This window comes from Pan troglodytes, chromosome 13 (genome assembly GCF_028858775.2).
Source record: "Pan troglodytes isolate AG18354 chromosome 13, NHGRI_mPanTro3-v2.0_pri, whole genome shotgun sequence".
In the NCBI taxonomy this organism is placed as follows: Eukaryota; Metazoa; Chordata; class Mammalia; order Primates; family Hominidae; genus Pan; species Pan troglodytes.
This window is the reverse complement of record NC_072411.2, coordinates 77329974-77348557: the sequence shown is the minus strand read 5'-3', so window position 1 is coordinate 77348557 and position 18584 is coordinate 77329974.

The following is an 18584-nucleotide window of genomic DNA, read 5'->3' as shown; positions in this document are numbered from 1 at the left end:
CTCTCTTGTCTCCCAGGCTGGAGTGCAATGGCACAATCTCGGCTCACTGCAACCTCAGACTTCTGGGTTTAAGCGATTCTCCTGCCTCAACCTCCCGAGTAGCTGGAATTACAGGCGCGTGTCACCACGTCCGGCTAATTTTTGTATTTTTATTAGAGACAGGGTTTCACCATGTTGGCCAGGCTGGTCTCGAACTCCTGAGCTCAGGTGATCCACCTGCCTCGGCCTCCCAAATTGCTGGGATTACAGGCATGAGCCACTGCACCCAGCCACAATAAAAATTATGAGACAACAGTTCTCTGATTGCAGCCCATTCACCAAGATAAGACCATCCATTCTCATCTGCTAACAACACGCAGAGTCAAAGTCAAAACTGGTATCACTGACCAGCTATATTTGAACAGCAGTGAAATTAGGAAACATTTCTCCTCCATACCATTCTAGCCTCATCTATAACACAAGCCCCCAATATATTATGTTCCCCATGTCTTACCAAGATTTCAAACAACTTGCAGATTATTTTCAGTCCGATTTCTACCACTCAGACTGGGCTGGAGGAACTCTAAGAAACAGACTTCCTGCTGACCCTCCTGCTCTGACTTCTAGGCATGTCTCTGGTCCAAATTTGGGCTCCTCTTCCTCCCTCATGCAAATGAATTCTTAAAGATTAGTCCATCAAGTCTTCTAGAGATGTCTACACAAGTCTGAATTCTAGGGTAAAAGTGGCTGAGGTTTAAGTTGAGAATCAGGATGGCAGATTCCTGGCTCTTAAAGGTTTTTAGTTTGAAGAAGATGAAATGCATGAATCATACTAGGGCAGAAAGAGTTCACAATAGGTGTTTTGGTGACAAAACACTTGTCCTACATAGCTCAAGGGTAAATGCCAATACATATTTAGAATGGAGCAGTGAAATTGAAAATAAATTTGAACCCCCCTAATGTAAAGCTTCTGTTTCATATCCTGGCTCTTACCAACCGAGTGACATTGAGCAAGTTATTTAACCTTTCTGAGCCTCATTTTCTCACCCTAAAATGGAGATAATATCAATATTGTCCCTATCACTCCCAACCCCCCTACTGTTTAGTAAGAATTACATGACATAAAATATGTAACTAATGCAGTGCCTGGTACAAAATAAGGAGTCAGTTAATATTAGCTCTTCTTCCCCAACCAGCTCAGCTCCTTTCCTCTTCCTTATCCAGGAAATACAGAAATACATGGATTCACCATAGAAGCTGGAACCAGCTCCTCAGATGCAGCAGATGGATTGGCCCACTCTGTAACGGCCCAGGATGGGGCAGGTGTTCTCCCACAGGGTGACTGAGAATGTGAACCTCAGAACGAAATGTAAGAACATCAGGCTCCATGAGGAATGGCTGCAGCCACAAACTACAGGTCAGTGTTCACAGGTGCTCGTAGGAAGAGAGAGGGGTTTGCAATTTTTTTTTCACCCAGATGGAAATATGCATTCATAAAATGATTTTTCCCAAAAAAAAAAAAAAAAAGGAGTTTGTGCCTGTGCATGTAGTGCATCTCTTTGTCTTTTTATCCAAGAAAGCCAGTACCTTTTACAAAATGATGACAAAATAATAAAAATATCCAACAGTGGAGGGAGATGCAGCATCAGCTCGGCATGGTATAACACAAAACAACATGCCCTTAGATAAGAAGCACTTGATCTAAATGTATGTAGAAGCCAATAAATAATTATCCAATATGGAAAAGAGATGAGGTAAAAATTTTAATGCCATATCTTCCTTACTTGCCATTTTCCCCAGTGTACCTCAGAAAAGGGAAGGTTTTTTTGTGTGTGTTTGTTTTTTTAAATAAATAAAGCCAGAGTTCTTCCGCCTAGCCCCTCCACCCCCAAGTATCTTGCTAGGGAACAGCAAGGCATTAACTCAGAGGGGAGGCTGCCACCTACTGGGCCACCAATAACATCCTTCAACATTTTTTGTTGGCCTTTCCAGGTCTCCCCTTAACAATCTCAATTTGACCTGAACCTGCTTTGTTAGTGACAGTGACAACAGCGTAGCCCAAGGTACTACTATATAGAAACTTAAAAGCTGCGGCATAATCATATGACAATGTCTTACAAACTTTGCAGCAAAAGATTTCTTTCAGCCTCAGAGACCCAAATTCAAATGGAAAAAGAAACCTTTCTCTGAATTTCTCTGTTGTTTTCTGAGGACAAAGTGCTTTAATAGTCGGTAAGTGCTGCTAATTGCTCCCCAGACAGCCCTAATCTAGCCATTTCCTCCCTGCCTTTTACTCCATAAATCCTTCAGAAAACTAATATATTGGTTAGCATTCCCCAAAAGTACCCACTGGATTTGATTGGTTTATATGTTATAGTTTCCCTACATCCACCCATTTGAAAGAACCTATTTCTTTTTTTGATAAATCTTCTATTATTGATGCTCAAAATAACTTCAGGCTTATCATTATATTGCCAAGATCAACCACCAAATCATCTTTCTTTTCTTTGTCTTTTTCGTTTTTGTTTTTAGAACCAACGGCCTGTACTCAATGGCAACCAGAAAATATGAAATCTCTACCTCCAACCAGTTGTATGGCTTTGGACAGGTTGTATGCCTTGGATTTTTTATATATGAAACAGGAATAAGAAACCTGCCTTTTAGCAGACTTGTAATAGTGGCTATACTTAATAAGTGTGCACGTCACTGCTCTATCATGATAAAGCACTTTCTCTTATTCTGAATCCTCCAACAACCCTGTCTATGAGGCAGGCATCCATCACCCTAAAGAAGAAATTGGAGATTAACCTAAGGTCAACCAAGGAGTTGAATTCACACTGGGAAACTCCAATCTGTGCCAGGGCTATTTCCACTGCTTCCTGCTGTTGCTCTTGAGCAATAGATGGAGTTTTATATATGTGAATGCATTCAATAAAGATATAACTACATGCAAATTCACATTTCATAAAGAATAAACACTACCCTTTGAAATGATAACTTGGAATAACTGGCCTCCAATGAATACTCAGTACTCTGAGATTTAGAAATATTTGCCTGTACAAGCAGGCAAGCAAGACTGACAGATAGGTAGGTCGGTAGATGGATAAATAGATAGATGATAGATAGATAGATAGATAGATAGATAGATAGATAGATAGATAGATGAAAGAGCTCTTCTTTTCCGGTTCTTTTTCACTTCAGGCTTTTTCCCCCTGCATGTTTGCAGATTGCTTAATTACTTCATTGGGCTTTGGAACTTATACATTACAGATACATGATCATCCAAGTCATTACCTGCATATTTTCCCATTAAGAATAATTATAGCTCTTACCATCACTGCCCACGTACTTATGTCCTGCAGGCCTGGGCACACTGAAGTAATCATCTTTCAAAAATGATCTTGATGGGCAAGTGTTGTGTGTACAATCAGCAATAAGCAAGATGAGGTGGGAAGATTTCCACCTCCTCCATTATTGAGCGGCTCAAAAATCACATTCCCGTTATTTCATCACAGTGCCATGCAGGACACTAAGGTGGTTTATGTTCTCCTGAAAAGCGAATTAGTGCTAAGTGCAGAGATGAGACCCATGGGATGCTGGATTGTACTGTCTCTCCATGGATTATCTTTCCAAGCACGTACACATCACCCATTTCCCAGCTCAATTTCATTGTCTACAAAACGGGATTTACAAGATACTTTAAAAATGTCTGGTCATCAAATATGAGGTGGAACAGTCTTACAGATGGCAGCATAGCTTTTTTTTTTTTTTTTTTTTTGAGATGGAGTCTCACCTTGTTGTCCAGGCTGGAGTGCAGTGGCGCAATCTAGGCTTACTGCAACCTCTGCCTCCTGGGTTCAAGTGATTCTCCTGCCTCAGCCTCCCAAGCAGTGGGGATTACAGGCATCTGCCACCACACCCAGCTAATTTTTTGTAGTTTTAGTAGAAATGGGGTTTCACCATGTTGACCAGGCTGGTCTTGAACTCCTGACCTCAGGTAATCCACCCGCCTTGGTCTCCCAAAGTGCTGGGATTACAAACGTGACCCACCGCGCCTGGCCAGCATAGCTTCTTATACTGATGAAGAGTCCACACTCTGGGATTCTGGCTTCTCCACTTCACCAACTCTATAACCTTGGGCATGTTACTTAACCTCTTGAAGCCTCAGTTTCCACATCTGTAAAGAAGAGGTAGTTAATAGTCCATTCCCATTAGAGATTCAGTGAGATCTTCCTTGTAAGGCACTTTGTCTAGTGCCTGGTACAGGTGATTGTCCAGCCAACATTAGCTAATATTATCATCAAGATGAAACTCAAAGAGTCTAGGGCTGTTCAACAGAGCTCAGGCAACACATCTAAATTAAAAACATTAACTGTCTGCCCAATAATCACTGAAAGCCATTGTGAAGGGGTCACATGTTCTTTTAATCAGTGAATCATGAATGAGTTCAATTCCAAAGGTAAGAGAAAAGCTAGCAGATGTTTGAAAAAATATTACAGTATACCCAAGAAAAAAGTATTTCAATAACTAGTGAATAATCTCCAACTGGTTGTAATTAATTATTCTTAAGTTTAAAAAAGTTTTTTGTTTTATTTCCATACAGACAAAAAGCATTCACTGTTAAATTTTCTAGATTTTAAATTAGCAGTTAAGAGTTTCCAAAAGCCATTAAAATTGCCCATTTTAACTAGAAACAAGGCTTAATATTTGTTGCAAGTCATTCTGCTAGCTTTCATCCAGGTTCTTTCTTATTACACTTTCCATATATAATAAATAATGATTTTGTATACACATTCTTTTCTTATACTGCTCTTTTCACTAAGCCGTATCTAGTAAATACCTTTCTGTATCAGTTGATATTCCTTGTCATCTTCTTAACAGCTACATATAGCCATTAATATATAATGTAATTCATTTAACCAAGTTTTTATTGTTGATTATTTAGGTTTGTTCCCAAACGGTTGTCATGAATATCCATGTAGCTGACTCTTCGGATAAATTTCTAAAAATGAGTTTCCTAGATCAATGAGTACACTTTTCCCCCCACAGTTGATTTTTAAACCCCATATTTTTTAACTGATTTCTACATGTAGACAAGTTCTCATCTTAACTAGAATTTGGTGTTCCCACTGGAATAATGTGTGTGTTTCTTCTGACAGACTATCTTTGAAGCAGGTTCTACTGGTGCTACTTGGCTAAGCTGCAAGTAGCAAACGACCAACAGCTCTGAAGACAGCATCTACCTGGGCCTCAGTAGACTAAGCGTGTCACATTTATAACCTTCTTGGCTGCGCTCCCCATAGCTGGGGGCAGCATAAGCTTAAGGTTCGCTAGCCACTATACCCAACTGAATATAATTATTTAAGGGTCTGAGTAGCTTGGCTTTCCAAGACTCATTTAGTGTCATTGATTTGATAGACTGTGTTCAAAATGGTTTAGAAAATTCAACCTTTTTTTTTTTTTTTTTTTTGAGATGGAGTTTCGCTCTTGTTGCCCAGGCTGGAGTGCAACGCGGCAATCTTAGCTCACACAACCTCCGCCTCCCAGGTTCAGGAGATTCTCCTGCCTCAGCCTCCCGAGTAGCTGGGATTACAGACATGTGCCACCATGCCCAGCTAATTTTGTATTTTTAGTAGAGACAGGGTTTCTCCATGTTGGTCAGGCTGGTCTCAAACTCCCAACCTCAGGTAATCTGCCTGCCTCGGCATCCCAAAGTGCTGGGATTACAGGCGTGAGTCACGGCGCCCAGCCTCAACCATTCTTTTAAAAAGTTATTTGAAATATAAGCTTGTTTATACTCTGTAGAATATCTCCAGAAGGATATGCAAGCAACTGGGGACAGGATTTGCCTCTGACTAGGGGAAGAGAGAATAACAGAAGTGGGTGGGAGACTTACTTTTCACTGTATTCTTTTGCACTGTTTTAATTTCTTACATATACAGGTTTAATTTCTTACCTTATTCAAAAGGGAAATTATTAAGCAATAAAGATTAAGCCCAAAAGAAACAATGCACGCATGTAGATGTTTTCTCATTGTCAACTACTGGATTAGTAAAACATAAGCAACAGTAAAGCAACTGAACAACTTTACCAAAAGGGTATGGTCTGGTAGTGAAGAATGCAAGCTCTGGAGTCAGACAGTCTGCCAGGGTCCATAATGCAGCTCTGTTATTTACCAGTTACGTGATCTTGGACAATTACTAAACAACTCTGTATATCAGTTTCCTCATGTATAAAATGGGACTAATAATGGTACCTACTTCATAGTTAATTGTATTAAATGAGTGAATAGTGGTGATTCCAAATTTGCAAATTGTTGCAAGTCTTTGTGAGAGTATGTGACTCAAACTACTTCACATCAATATGGCCTATGAATAGATTTTTAAAGTAATTATATTTTGGGGGGTTAGTTTTATGTTTTGTGTGTGTGTGTGTGTGTGTGTGTGTGTGTGTGTGATTTTCTTTCTTTTTTGAGCATACAGGTACAGTGGTTAAACAATGGCAAAAGAAAAGCTGCAGTATCCATTCAATTTGATCATGTCTTAAAGAACTGTTATTTTTGAGAAAGGTGTTTTGAAATCAGTATTTGCCTAAGGAAACCATTCACAAGATAAGAGGGCATTAAATATTCTGGAAAACATTCTAATCCCATTCACCCTGAATAATGTGCTCAGTCATTGGAAATGTATTGCTGGCAAAGCAGGTGATATGGTGACAGGGACAAGTAGACTCTGCTGTCACACAAGCCTAGATACATTCTTTTGCCCAACACTTTACTGAACATGATAAACAGAGTGCTGTTATTCCTGTTTTATGGGTGACCCCTGCTTCCCTATTTCAATGTGGCTCTTCCCAAGCTGCCAAATCATCAGAATGGGATCTTCACTCCAGGGTTTTAGGTTCAAGCCACCCCAAACTCGGGTAAACAAATTTAATGGATGAAAATACAGAAGACTTTTAACATTCATGAGGACTCTATTCTGGAGTCTTCGTAGATTCAGCATTGTGTCTCTCCCACAATAGGTGTCCAATAAGCGTTTATTGAGTGAGTCCTCAAATTCATCATGTGGCTATTACATAGTATTTCCCCATAAATGCAGGCCAATCTCAAATGCCCTGGATATGCAACACCTTCAGGCATCAAAAGGCTGTTTTGTATGGTCCAGAGTCCTTCCCCTACTGCTTATTTGATTGCCATAGATGATTCAGACAGAGCAAAGGGTAAGACTTATGTCCAAACAATAAAGTCTACTGAGAAAACATTTTCATTTTGTAAACACAGTTTATGTTAGCTTAGAATTCTGACTCTCAGGACATCCTATGATAACAGCTTTAAAAACAAAATGAATATTTGTTTGCTTCATTTTACTAAATTATTCAAAATCCAAAAAGTTTGAAAAAGTGGGCTCCATGATAAATGATCTGATAGACCATCTAAAACCAGAGACAAATGTCTGTCCTGCCTTCCTTGGATGACATGAGCAGTGTCCAGTTTGCCTTACCAGTACAGAAGGAAGCGACGATCAACATTGTTCTGTGCACCACAGTGTTCAGTATTCCCCTGTGGAATACACATTCTTTGAACAGTGATATAATTGCATGACATAACTTTGAAGAAAGAATATTTAGACTGTGTGTCTGTGTGTTTGTGTGTGTGCGTGTGTGTGTGTGTGTGTTTTTTTTTTTTTTAGAAGGAGTCTCACTCTGTCACCAGGCTGGAGTGCAGTGGGGCAATCTCGGCTCACTGCAACCTCCGCCTCCTGGGTTCAAGTGATTCTCCTGCCTCATCCTCCCGAGTAGCCGGGATTACAGGCATGCGCCATCATGCCCGGCTAAATTTTGTATTTTTTAGTAGAGACAGGGTTTCACCATGTTGGCCAGGATGGTATCAATCTCTTGACCTCGTGATCCGCCTGCCTCAGCCTCCCAAAGTGCTGGGATTACAGGCGTAAGCCACCACGCCCGGCCTAGAACGTTTTATAAAACTTTTGGGCAAAGATTGAAATAACTATATTTAAGCCACGTAAATTAGAATTTACCAAGACATCAGATCCAGATATTTTAAAAGCAATATTGTAGTGAAACACTTAAGACACTGAGGGATGGGATAATGTTATTTTCTTGTCAGTGGTCACAAGCTATATGGCATTACATTGTTAAATCTCCCCCAGAGACAGGGAACAACTAAGTTCCTGGAATACAATCTGTCTTGTTAATATTAAAACTGATGGTCATGGCTCTTTGGGGCTTGTAGATATTTTAATTATAGTATATTTGCTTTATAATTTTAACTGAGGTTATTTTATAAACATTTTTAACATATCACTATTAATAGGCTGAAGGAAGAAATCTATTTAAGACAGCAGATGGGAAATAAATCTTCACTATCTCCTTGGTCTGCTAGTTTACATTTAGAACATCACACGTTTTCTGAAAAGCTCTTGGAGGCACATACTCTCATTATTGTCCTGCAGTGAGTTATCACTTACCCCGAAACACACAATATATCCGTCTTACACACTAACTGGTGTCCTATTCCAATTCCCACAAATTAACTCAAAATGTGTTACTTTTACACAAACAAAGCATTATTTTAACATTCTTATGCTTTAAATCTCCAACTAATATTTTTCTTTTGCCAATATTTATTGAAAACCTATTATATAGCCAATGCTGTATTACTCAATGATATTTTTTAGTTTCCCAAATATATCTGAAACTTCTAATATAAAAATTTATTCTCAAAACTGAAAATCTGTAAGAAGAGCCGCAGGGTCAGAGAGTAAAAATATGAGACTGTAGACTTTCATCCAAGCTATGCCAACAATTCATAGTGTGGGACAGAAGCCATTGCATATCTCTGTGCCTCTGTTTCTCCACCTGCAAGAGAGTAGTAAGTAATTTTCTTTGACCTGATTTCAACTGTTAGGAGAAACAGCTAATAAAAATTTTGCAAAGCATCATGAATATTGAAAAGTGCATGATCATCATGATTAATAATAATGCGTAGAGCTCAAATATTGAAATGACTCTCTGGCTTCATTCCAAATCAAGAAGTATAAGCTCTGGTCTTGCATAGTAATGAAGAGAAGCAGTGTGAGATATTCTTATTGTATTAGTTCGAATGAACATAGTGATGAATATCTTTAATTATGGATTGTATTCTGTAACATTGCGTGTATGTGTGTATGTTTTAAACTAAATGTATTGCAATCTTCTCCATAATATTTCAGGGGTTCAAATGGAACCATTCCCAAACCAGGCAGACATTTATATGTCTGTACCTAACCTTGGAATGAATGTTCATTTTGATAGAGAATGTGAACAGGTAGGAGCCCTCAGTTAAAGAAAGCAAGCTCTGATTTCATAGATCTCCAAACCTGTCATCTTCATGTTAGCCAACTGTCTGGCACCTAATGAGAAAAACAAATTGCTTTTACTTTCTACGTAAGACATTTGCATTTATAATTTTTGGGGGCTCGTAAAAGCTTTATAAAGCATCCACTCAAACCATTCTACCTGCATTTTTCACCTAAAACGGTCTTTATGAAACCTTACGGCAAATTTAGTAACCTTCTTCAATAAACATAAGCTTTTATGAGTGTGACATACCTAAACAGACTCAATGGTCTGGGAATAAAATCTGCATCAGTAATATTTTCAGTGCCATAATATCCCACATATTTTTAAAAAGCCACTTACAGAGCAGACCACTGCATAAGGAAAAAAAATCAGTCTCCAAGTTTAAGAAAGCAACTGTTCAGTGAACACCTGGGTAACTCATTAAGTTAAATGTGAAATGTCCTGATGTGTACAACATCGAGCTTCATAATATTAAAACATTAGCATCTGTCTTTTTCTTCCACTTTCAGCAAATGCACATTAGAGAAATAACTTTAGGAATGGCCTTCAGTAATCATTCACACTGGGTTTTTTCAGGAAAGGGACCTTCACATGAGACAGTTCCCCACTTCAATCACCTCCACAGGGAACTTCTGCTTGGGTGAACCTGCTGACGTGAGTCCTGCTGCCCTGGGAATCTCATAGCTTCTTTCACCAGTTAAGCTACCAAATTAGCCTTGAGACTGGGACCCCCATTTCTCCCATTGCTGGTATGTATCAGTGAGGAAGACAGGAGAATGCTAGTGACTTTTTTATAGCTGCTATATAACAAGAGAATGAAATGTCAAAAGCCTGGAAACTCCATCTTTCTTAGTCCCATGAAAGCTCATCTAGCTCCTGCTGGTCGTGGGACTTGCACTCACCTTCAACTTTGCCTTGCTAGAAAGTGGCAATTTAAAATTCAACAACTCAAAGCAATCCAATGAATGAAAACATCCTGATTATGGACTCAGTACTTATCAAACATCTACTTGTGCTAAAGGCTTGAGCAAGCATTAAGAGTGGCCAACCCTTACTGAGGTAGCTCACTTCCCACAATTAGACATACCCTTGAGAAGTTGCATGTAAGTTGCTTCCTTGATACCTAGTTCATATTTATAACACACCAAGGGACTGTGTTTTAGAACATGATGAATTTTTTATACATTTTTAAAATTCTTAAAATTATTTCCTTTTAAATCAAGCTTTGCTTGCTTAAGGTAGACAAGATAGGGGGACAGAGATAAATTAAACACAAACAAAACCACAAATTCTCATTTAAGATTTTATTTCTATCTTCTCTCACCCCCTCACATTTTTTTAGCAGAATTTCTAGCCAGAAACAAATGGAGGAAAGTTGTCCAACAGTGAAAAGAACTGTTTCCTCTTTTAGTTCAAACTTTATTTTTCAAATCATTACATTATAAAGACTGAGAAGCAGCAAGATTGTAAGAAAAACAGCTGGGGATAAACATGAGACCTCAGAAGGAGATGGTCCATCTATGCCTTGGGCCTTCTATTACCCTTATCTAGATCCTCTCGTTGTCTTCAATTCTCTGCAGCTTGGGACACAAGACCATATAGAAGCTGAAGAGGAGCCTCTGCTTCCATACTCATTTCTTCTCTAGACAAACTCAGCCTAGAAGCAGCAGAATTGCCCAGCCAATCTCTCCTTCCAGCTTAGGCTCCCCATTCTCATACCCAATCTCTTCCTCTGCTTTTTTTTTTTTTTGCCATCTGGGTGGACCTAAGGGGCTCTAAGGCAAGAAGGCCTTCTGCATTTTGGAGAACCCTGCGGTCAGATGCTCAGACAAAGCAGAGTTAGGTGCTTCTAGAATGCCCAGCGTCGCCTTAAAATCTTCCTTCCTGCCTGTCCTTGGGACTGTTGCCACAGAGCAGCAATTGGTCCAAAGGCTGACAAACAGAATAGAAGGAAAAGCACTCTTCTTAATCAGCAAAATAGATCATTGTCCCTAAATAGACAAGAATTGGCAAGTCACTACTTAAACTTGGTTTTAAAACTTGTTTGTAGGTAGACATGCCTGCTACCTACAGCGAAGTGGGAGGGTATTTGTCAGTATCCTTGCCAACATGACCAGGGGCCCATCTTCGTGCCAAAGAGCCCCATATGACCATAAAACGTTTTCCCAAGGCCTACGTAGCTGTGCCTACTGAATGTTCTATTCCCAAGAATCAATGAAGCCTACTGCTCCAAATTAGTGCATTTTAAAATGACCAAATAAAATGAATGAGGTGATGATACAGAGAAAAGAAAACATTTAAAGATAATGAGCACAGAGCACAGAGCTTCATTCTATACAGGAGGGGAAAAGGTCAGTAAATTTAGCACACACATAATGGTCCTCGCAAATCATCTCCTAATTAAACCTCATCCAGCCAAAATGTACTGGTTTAACCTTTTCATTCTGTGCTTCTCACCATATTTATGAACCACTGCCTCTCAGCAGAAATGGAAAATGTGCCCATTCTGGAACCCTTGGGGCTAGGTGTGCTTCTAGATGTGTTCCTGCAGGACAGGAGACGGTGCCTGGAGCTGTCCCTCCACGTACTGGCAACAATTTGGAGTCTGACTGTATAATCAGAAACGATAATCCAAACATTTCAGGCTGATGTCTACATTTTCAGTGCCACAGTTACACGTACTTAGAGGCAAAAGGTTTTGGGGGGTTGGTTTGGTTTGGTTTTGAAATAACAGTAATATAATTGATCCCTTCTAAAACAGTAGAGCTGACCTCAATGAGAAACAGGTCTCACTTGGATCCTGTCCAAGAGAGTATGATTGGTGATTTATGAAAAAAACCTTGTCCAAAGGCAAATTTAATTATAAGTTAATCCCTAGGCATGGGGATACTGAGAATAAAGAACACTTGCGAAGATGCTAGGGCAGAAATTCCAAAAGACTATTCCAAATACATAGTTTCTCAGGAACAGTATGTTGATAACCAACTTAGGGTTTTGATTTGGAAAAACCACAGGGAAGTGCATTACGTGCATCACCTACTGAATGCTGTCATTTTGAACCCCTATTACATTGTACTAGCCCTACTCTGAACAAAGAGTGCAGAAAAGGAATCAGTAGCCTCAGCTTTCATATAACCTCCTCCATAATTTCAGGTCTACTCCAGCCAGTGTGCAGCCTTCTACCCAAAAGGGTCAGTCACTTTGATCACCATCACATGAAGAGTCAGAGAACTTTGGCAGAGCTAGGATGAGGTGTGAGGGGAGTGAGAAGGATGGGTAAGACAGCAACCATATTTAATTACTCTAGTGTCTGCCTGAGTAAATATAATACATAACATCTACTAAATGCTTTCTGTGTCCCAGACACACTTTTATGTACTTTATAGTTATTAAGCCATTTAGCCTTCATGATACTCCTATGAGGTAGGTGTTATTGCTATACTTCTCTGTGCTGACAGAGAGATTAAATAATTTCCCTAAGGTCACATAGCTAGGAAGAGGGGGAGCCACCAGAGTGTGAATATCTCAAGGACACAGTGATATTTTATTCAACTCTGTATTCTTTCTTTAATTTTATTTTAAGTTCCAGGATACATGTGCAGGATGTGCAGGTTTGTTACTTGGGTAAACATGTGCCATGGTGGTTTGCTGCACCTATCAACCCATCACCTAGGTATTAAGCCCTGCATGCATTAGCTATTTATCCTAATGCTCTCCCTCCCCTCACTCCACTGACAAGATCCAGTGTGTGTTGTTCTCCCACCATGTGTCTTTGTGTTCTCATCATTCAGCTCCCACTTATAAGCAAGAACATGCAGTGTTTGGTTTTCTGTTCTGCGTTAGTTTGCTGAGGATAATGGCTCGAGCTCCGTCCATGTCCCTGCAAAGGACATGATCTAATTCCTTTTAATGGCTGCATAGTATGCCATGGTGTACATGTACCACATTTTCTTTATCCAGTCTATCATTGATGGGCATTTGGGTTGATTCCATGCCTTTGCTATTGTGAATAGTGCTGCAATAAACATATCATGCATGTATCTTTATAACAGAATGATTTATATTCCTTTGAGTATATACCCAGTAATGGGATTGCTGGGTCAAATAGTATTCCTGGTTCTAGGTCTTTGAGAAATCACCACATTGTCTTCCAAAATGGTTGAACTAATTTACACTCCAACAGTGTAAAAGTGTTCCTATTTCTTCACAGCCTCACCAGCATCTGTTGTTTCTTGACTTTTTAATAATTACCATTCTGATTGGTGTGAGATGATATCTGATTGTCATTTTGCTTTGCATTTCTCTAATGATCAGTGATGTTGAGCTTTTTTCATATGTTTGTCGGCCACATTAATGCCTTCTTTTGAGAAGTGTCTGTTCATGTCCTTCACCCACTTTAAAATTTTTTTTTTTGTAAATTTGTTCAAATTCCTTGTAGATTCTGGATATTAGAACTTTGTCAGATGGATAGATTGCAAACATTTTCTCTCTTTCTGTAGGTTGTCTGTTGGTTCTGATGATAGTTTATTTTGCTGTGCAGAAGTTCTTTAGTTTAATGAGATCCCATTTGTCAATTTTTGCTTTTATTGCAATTGCTTTTGACATTTTCGTCATGAAATCTTTGCCCATGCCTATGTCCTGAATGGTATTGCCTAGATTTTCTTCTAGGGTTTTTATAGTTTTAATCTATCTTGAACTAATTTTTGTATAAGGTGTAAGGAAAGGGTCCGGTTTCAATTTTATGCATATGGCTAGCCAGTTTTCCCAACACCATTTATTAAACAGGGAATCCTTTCCCTATTGCTTGTTTTTGTCAAGTTTGTTGATCAGATGGCTGTAGATGTGCAGTCTTATTTCTGAGTTCTCTATTCTGTTCCATTGGTCTATGTGTCTGTTTTGGTACCAGTACCATGCTGTTTTGGTTACTGTAGCCTTGTACTGTAGTTGGGTAGCATTATGCCTCCAGCTTCATTTTCATTGCTTAGGATTGTCTTGGCAATATGGGCTCTTTTTTGGTTCCATATGAATTTTAAAGTAGTTTTTTCCAATTCTGTGAAGAATGTCAATGGTAGTTTAATGGGAAAAGCATTGAATCTTTAAATTACTTTGGGCAATATGGCCATTTTCACGCTATTGATTCTTCCTATCCATGAGCATGGAGTGTTTTTCCATTTGTCTGTGTCTTCTCTGATTGTCTTGAGCATGGTTTGTAGTTCTCCTTGAAAAGGTCCTTCACTTCCCTTGTTACCTGTATTTCTAGGTATTTTATTCTCTTTGTAGCAATTGTGAATGGGAGTTAATTCACGATTTGGCTCTCTGCTTGTCTATTGTTGGTGTATAGGAATGCTTGTGATTTTTGCACAATGATTTTGTATCCTGAGACTTTGCTGAAATTGCTTATCAGCTTAAGAAGCTTTTGGGCTGAGACAATGGGGTCTTCTAGATATAGGATCATGTCATCTGCAAACAGAGACAGTTTGGCTTCCTCTCTTCCTTTTTGAATATGCTTTATTTCTTTCTCTTGCCTGATTGCCCTGGTCAGAACTTCCAACACTATGTTGAATAGGAGTGGTGAGAGAGGGCATCCTTGTCTTGTGCCAGTTTTCAAGGGGAATGCTTTCAGCTTTTGCCCATTCAGTATGATATTGGCTGTGGGTTTGCCACAAATGGCTCTTATTATTTTGAGGTATGTTCCATAATACCTAGTTTATTGAGAGTTTTTAACATGAAGGGATATTGAATTCTATTGAAGACTTTTTCTGCATCTATTCAGACAATCATGTGGTTATTGTCTTTAGTTCTGTTTATGTGATGAATTACGTTTATTGATTTGCTTATGTTGAACCAGCCTTGCATCCCAGGAGTAAAGCCAACTTGATCGTGGCAGATAAGCTTTTGGATGTGCTGCTGGATTCGGTTTGCCAGTATTTTATAGAGAATTTTTCCATTGATGTTCATCAGGGATATTGGCCTGAAGTTTTCTAGTTTTCTTTTTTTTCTTTTTCTTTCTTTTTTTTTTTTGAGACAGAGTCTTGCCCTGTCGCCCAGGCTGGAGTGCAGTGGCGCAATCTCGGCTCACTCCAACCTCTGCCCCATGGGTTCAAGTGATTCTCCCGTCTTAGCCTCCCAAGTAGCTGGGACTACAGACATGCACCACCATGTCCAGCTAATTTTTGTATTTAGTAGAGACCGTTGTTGAACAGGCTGGTCTCAAACTCCTGACCTCAAGTGATCCACCCACCTTGACCTCCCAAAGTGCTGGGATTATAGGCGTGAGCCACCAAACCCCGCCTAAGTTTTCATTTTTTGTTTATCTCTGACAGGTTTTGGTATCGGGATGATGCTGGCCTCATAAAATGTTCAACTCTATATTCTTACACCTAATCCAGTCGTTCTCACCTGGGTAGCTTTTCAACTGGCTGGTTGAAAAGAATTAGGATGAATTGCAGAGTTTAAGGAATGTAGGGGAGATTGCCTGAGGCTGCAGAGGGAAAGGGGGACACTTGCACAGTGCTTTGTGAGCAAGAATCATGGTTTCCTAATCCTGGTCAATATCTAAGGTTTGTAGATTCATTGGGCAGCCCTCTTTTGAGATGTATAGCACACTGGGAGTGCACATAAGCCTCCATCTCCCCTTGATATTGCCTTTTCTCGAACGGTGCCTGCTGATTACAAATAGTAAGCGTGTTTCCTACTGCTATGGATTTACTTGAATTTAATTTCACACCTTAGGGCAAGGTGCTATTGTTTCTCCCTAGCCAGAGTTTGAAATACAAAGGAGGAATAATGAGAGCTCCCACATCCCAGATGCTGATACTTGCCCAAGTGGGACCCTGAACTTATTCAAACTGCACCCTCTACAGCACTCTCCTGAAAAGGAAGGAAAGGTTACATGTGACAAACCTTGACAGTGGAGTAGTCATGCAGATTAACAAAAAGTTGGGGGAAAAAAAACAACAGGGTAGGAATTAAGAAATGATCACAACCACCAATGTACCTGTTACTAGGGCTGAAGACTTGCTGTGTGAACTCAGCTTTCTATAATGTGAGAGGTGTTGGGACTTACATGTTAACCTTCTGATCATATCAATGGAAAAGAGAAGGAAAGCCTTTTATATTGGCACAAGGCTGTGGTCGCAATTTGGAGAATTAGACCCAGTTATAGCAAATTGCTGCAGGAGCAATATTGGGAACCATTACTGGGGAAACACAGACTGCTGAATTCAAGAGGCCACTGAATTCTCACTTATTGGGAAGCTAATTTGGAAGGAGGAAGAGCAGCCAGGTTATCGGCTGTCCTCGGGGAACAAATCAGAGCATCAAAACTGAAATTGAAGACCTAGGTTCTGGTTTGCAAAAGTTTCAGCCTCCTGGTGGGCAAACTGTCAAAAAGCAGGGTCCCAGGAGAAAGAAGTAACTACATTATACATATCTGGTTAAGACTACACCATAGAACACAACAGGGGCTGACTGTGGAGACAATACCCAATGATGTGCCTTCAGTATAGGGTCATCCCACACCTAGATGAGATGCTATGGGACCTAGCAGGGGCCAGGCATACAGTAGAAGCAGAAGCACACAGGACTTCCCAGGACTATGTGATGTGAAAACCTTAATTAGTGTTGACGGCAAAGCATGTATGGTAGAAGTTCTAGTCCCCAATACCACTGTACAGCAAGCAGTGATACTGCCCCAGCCCTCTGTGGACCACCAAGGACTTCTGCTGTTGAAGGAAACCCACTGCCTGCATGTAGAGATGGAGGAGGCACGGTACATGGCACTAAGTCAGTGAAAAGAAGGTGACACCCTTTCCAAATACCTAGGTGATGAGCAGAGCCAGGAAGGAACACCCCCAAAAAGGCCTCAGACTTTAAAAAGTCCTGCCAAGTCCCTTAGAATAAAAAAAAAAAAAAATGTGTGAGACACAGATGCCACAAATAAATCTTGAGTTCTGTGGTACAATGGGAAATAGATATTTGGTCTTTGTCTCTAGTTACTGGCTCATAGCTCCTAAAATGCTTGGACTCGCCAAAGTGATGAGTGTCTTTTGTATGCTCCTAAAATTCTTGGACTCTCTTAAGTGATAAGTGTCTTTTGTATGCTCTCCAAAGTGATGACTGGTGGCTCAGGCCCCTAGGAGACTTCAGGATGAGGGCTGGTCACTAGAAAGACCTAGGCATGATTAGAAGATTGGAACTTTCAGCCCACCACCTGACGTCTGGGGAGGGAAGAGGGGCTGAAGATTGAGTTTATCATCAACCGTCAGTGATTTAATCAATACTGACAATATAATGATACCTTTATTTAAAAATATATATATATGGGGTTCAGAGAGTTTTCAGGTTGGCAAGCACATCAAGGTACTGGGAGAGCTGTGTGCCTGGAGGGGGCATGGAAGGTCCGACTTCCCACCCTCCTCCCCCTGACCTTGCCCTATGCATCTCTTCCATTTCACTCTTCCTGAGTTGTATCCATTATAATAACTGGTAATAGGAAGTAAAGTGTTTTCCTGAGTTCTCTGAGTCATTCTATGAAAGTGTTGAACCTGAGGAGCGAGTCATGGGAACTCCCAGTTTATAACCAGCTGGCGAGAAGTATAGGAATCCCTGGACTTGAGATTGGCATCTGAAGTGAGGGGCAGTCTTGTGGGACTGAGTCCTTAAACTTGCAGAGGCTGCTCTAATTCCAGGTAGTTCGTTCAGAATTGAATTAAATTATGACACCTCATTGATGTAATCAGAGAATTAGAGAATAGCTGGGTGTGGAAAGCCCCCAGACATTTGGTGTCAGAGTGTTGTGGGTAAAAACAGCTCAGGTCCTGTCTTCTTCCATGTGCCTTAGACAGTTTGCACAGTAAATTAGCAAGAATGGAAATATTTTTTTCTCATGGGAGAATGTAAAAGATGGTGAAAATGTTCTCTTAGCAATCACCCTGAGAAATCCTCTTCTGGGAGAGAGGCGCCTATGTCACAAACTCCCTGATAAGGTTTCTTGAGGCAGAAGCTGTTGAGCTTCCCTTCCCCTGCCCTCCAGGCCTGTTCTGGAAACAGAGGAAGGATGGGTTGCTCAAGAGAGAAGGATGAGCGAGGAAGAAGGAAGAGTAGAGGCAATAGCAAGGTGGACAGCAGGAGGTAAACCTGCTGACATCACAAAATGCTTTGTGCATGTGGATTAATTGTCAACACACTGGGCTTCATGTTTACGTTGATGTGACAGTGGGACCAGAGCCCCAGATGCATGC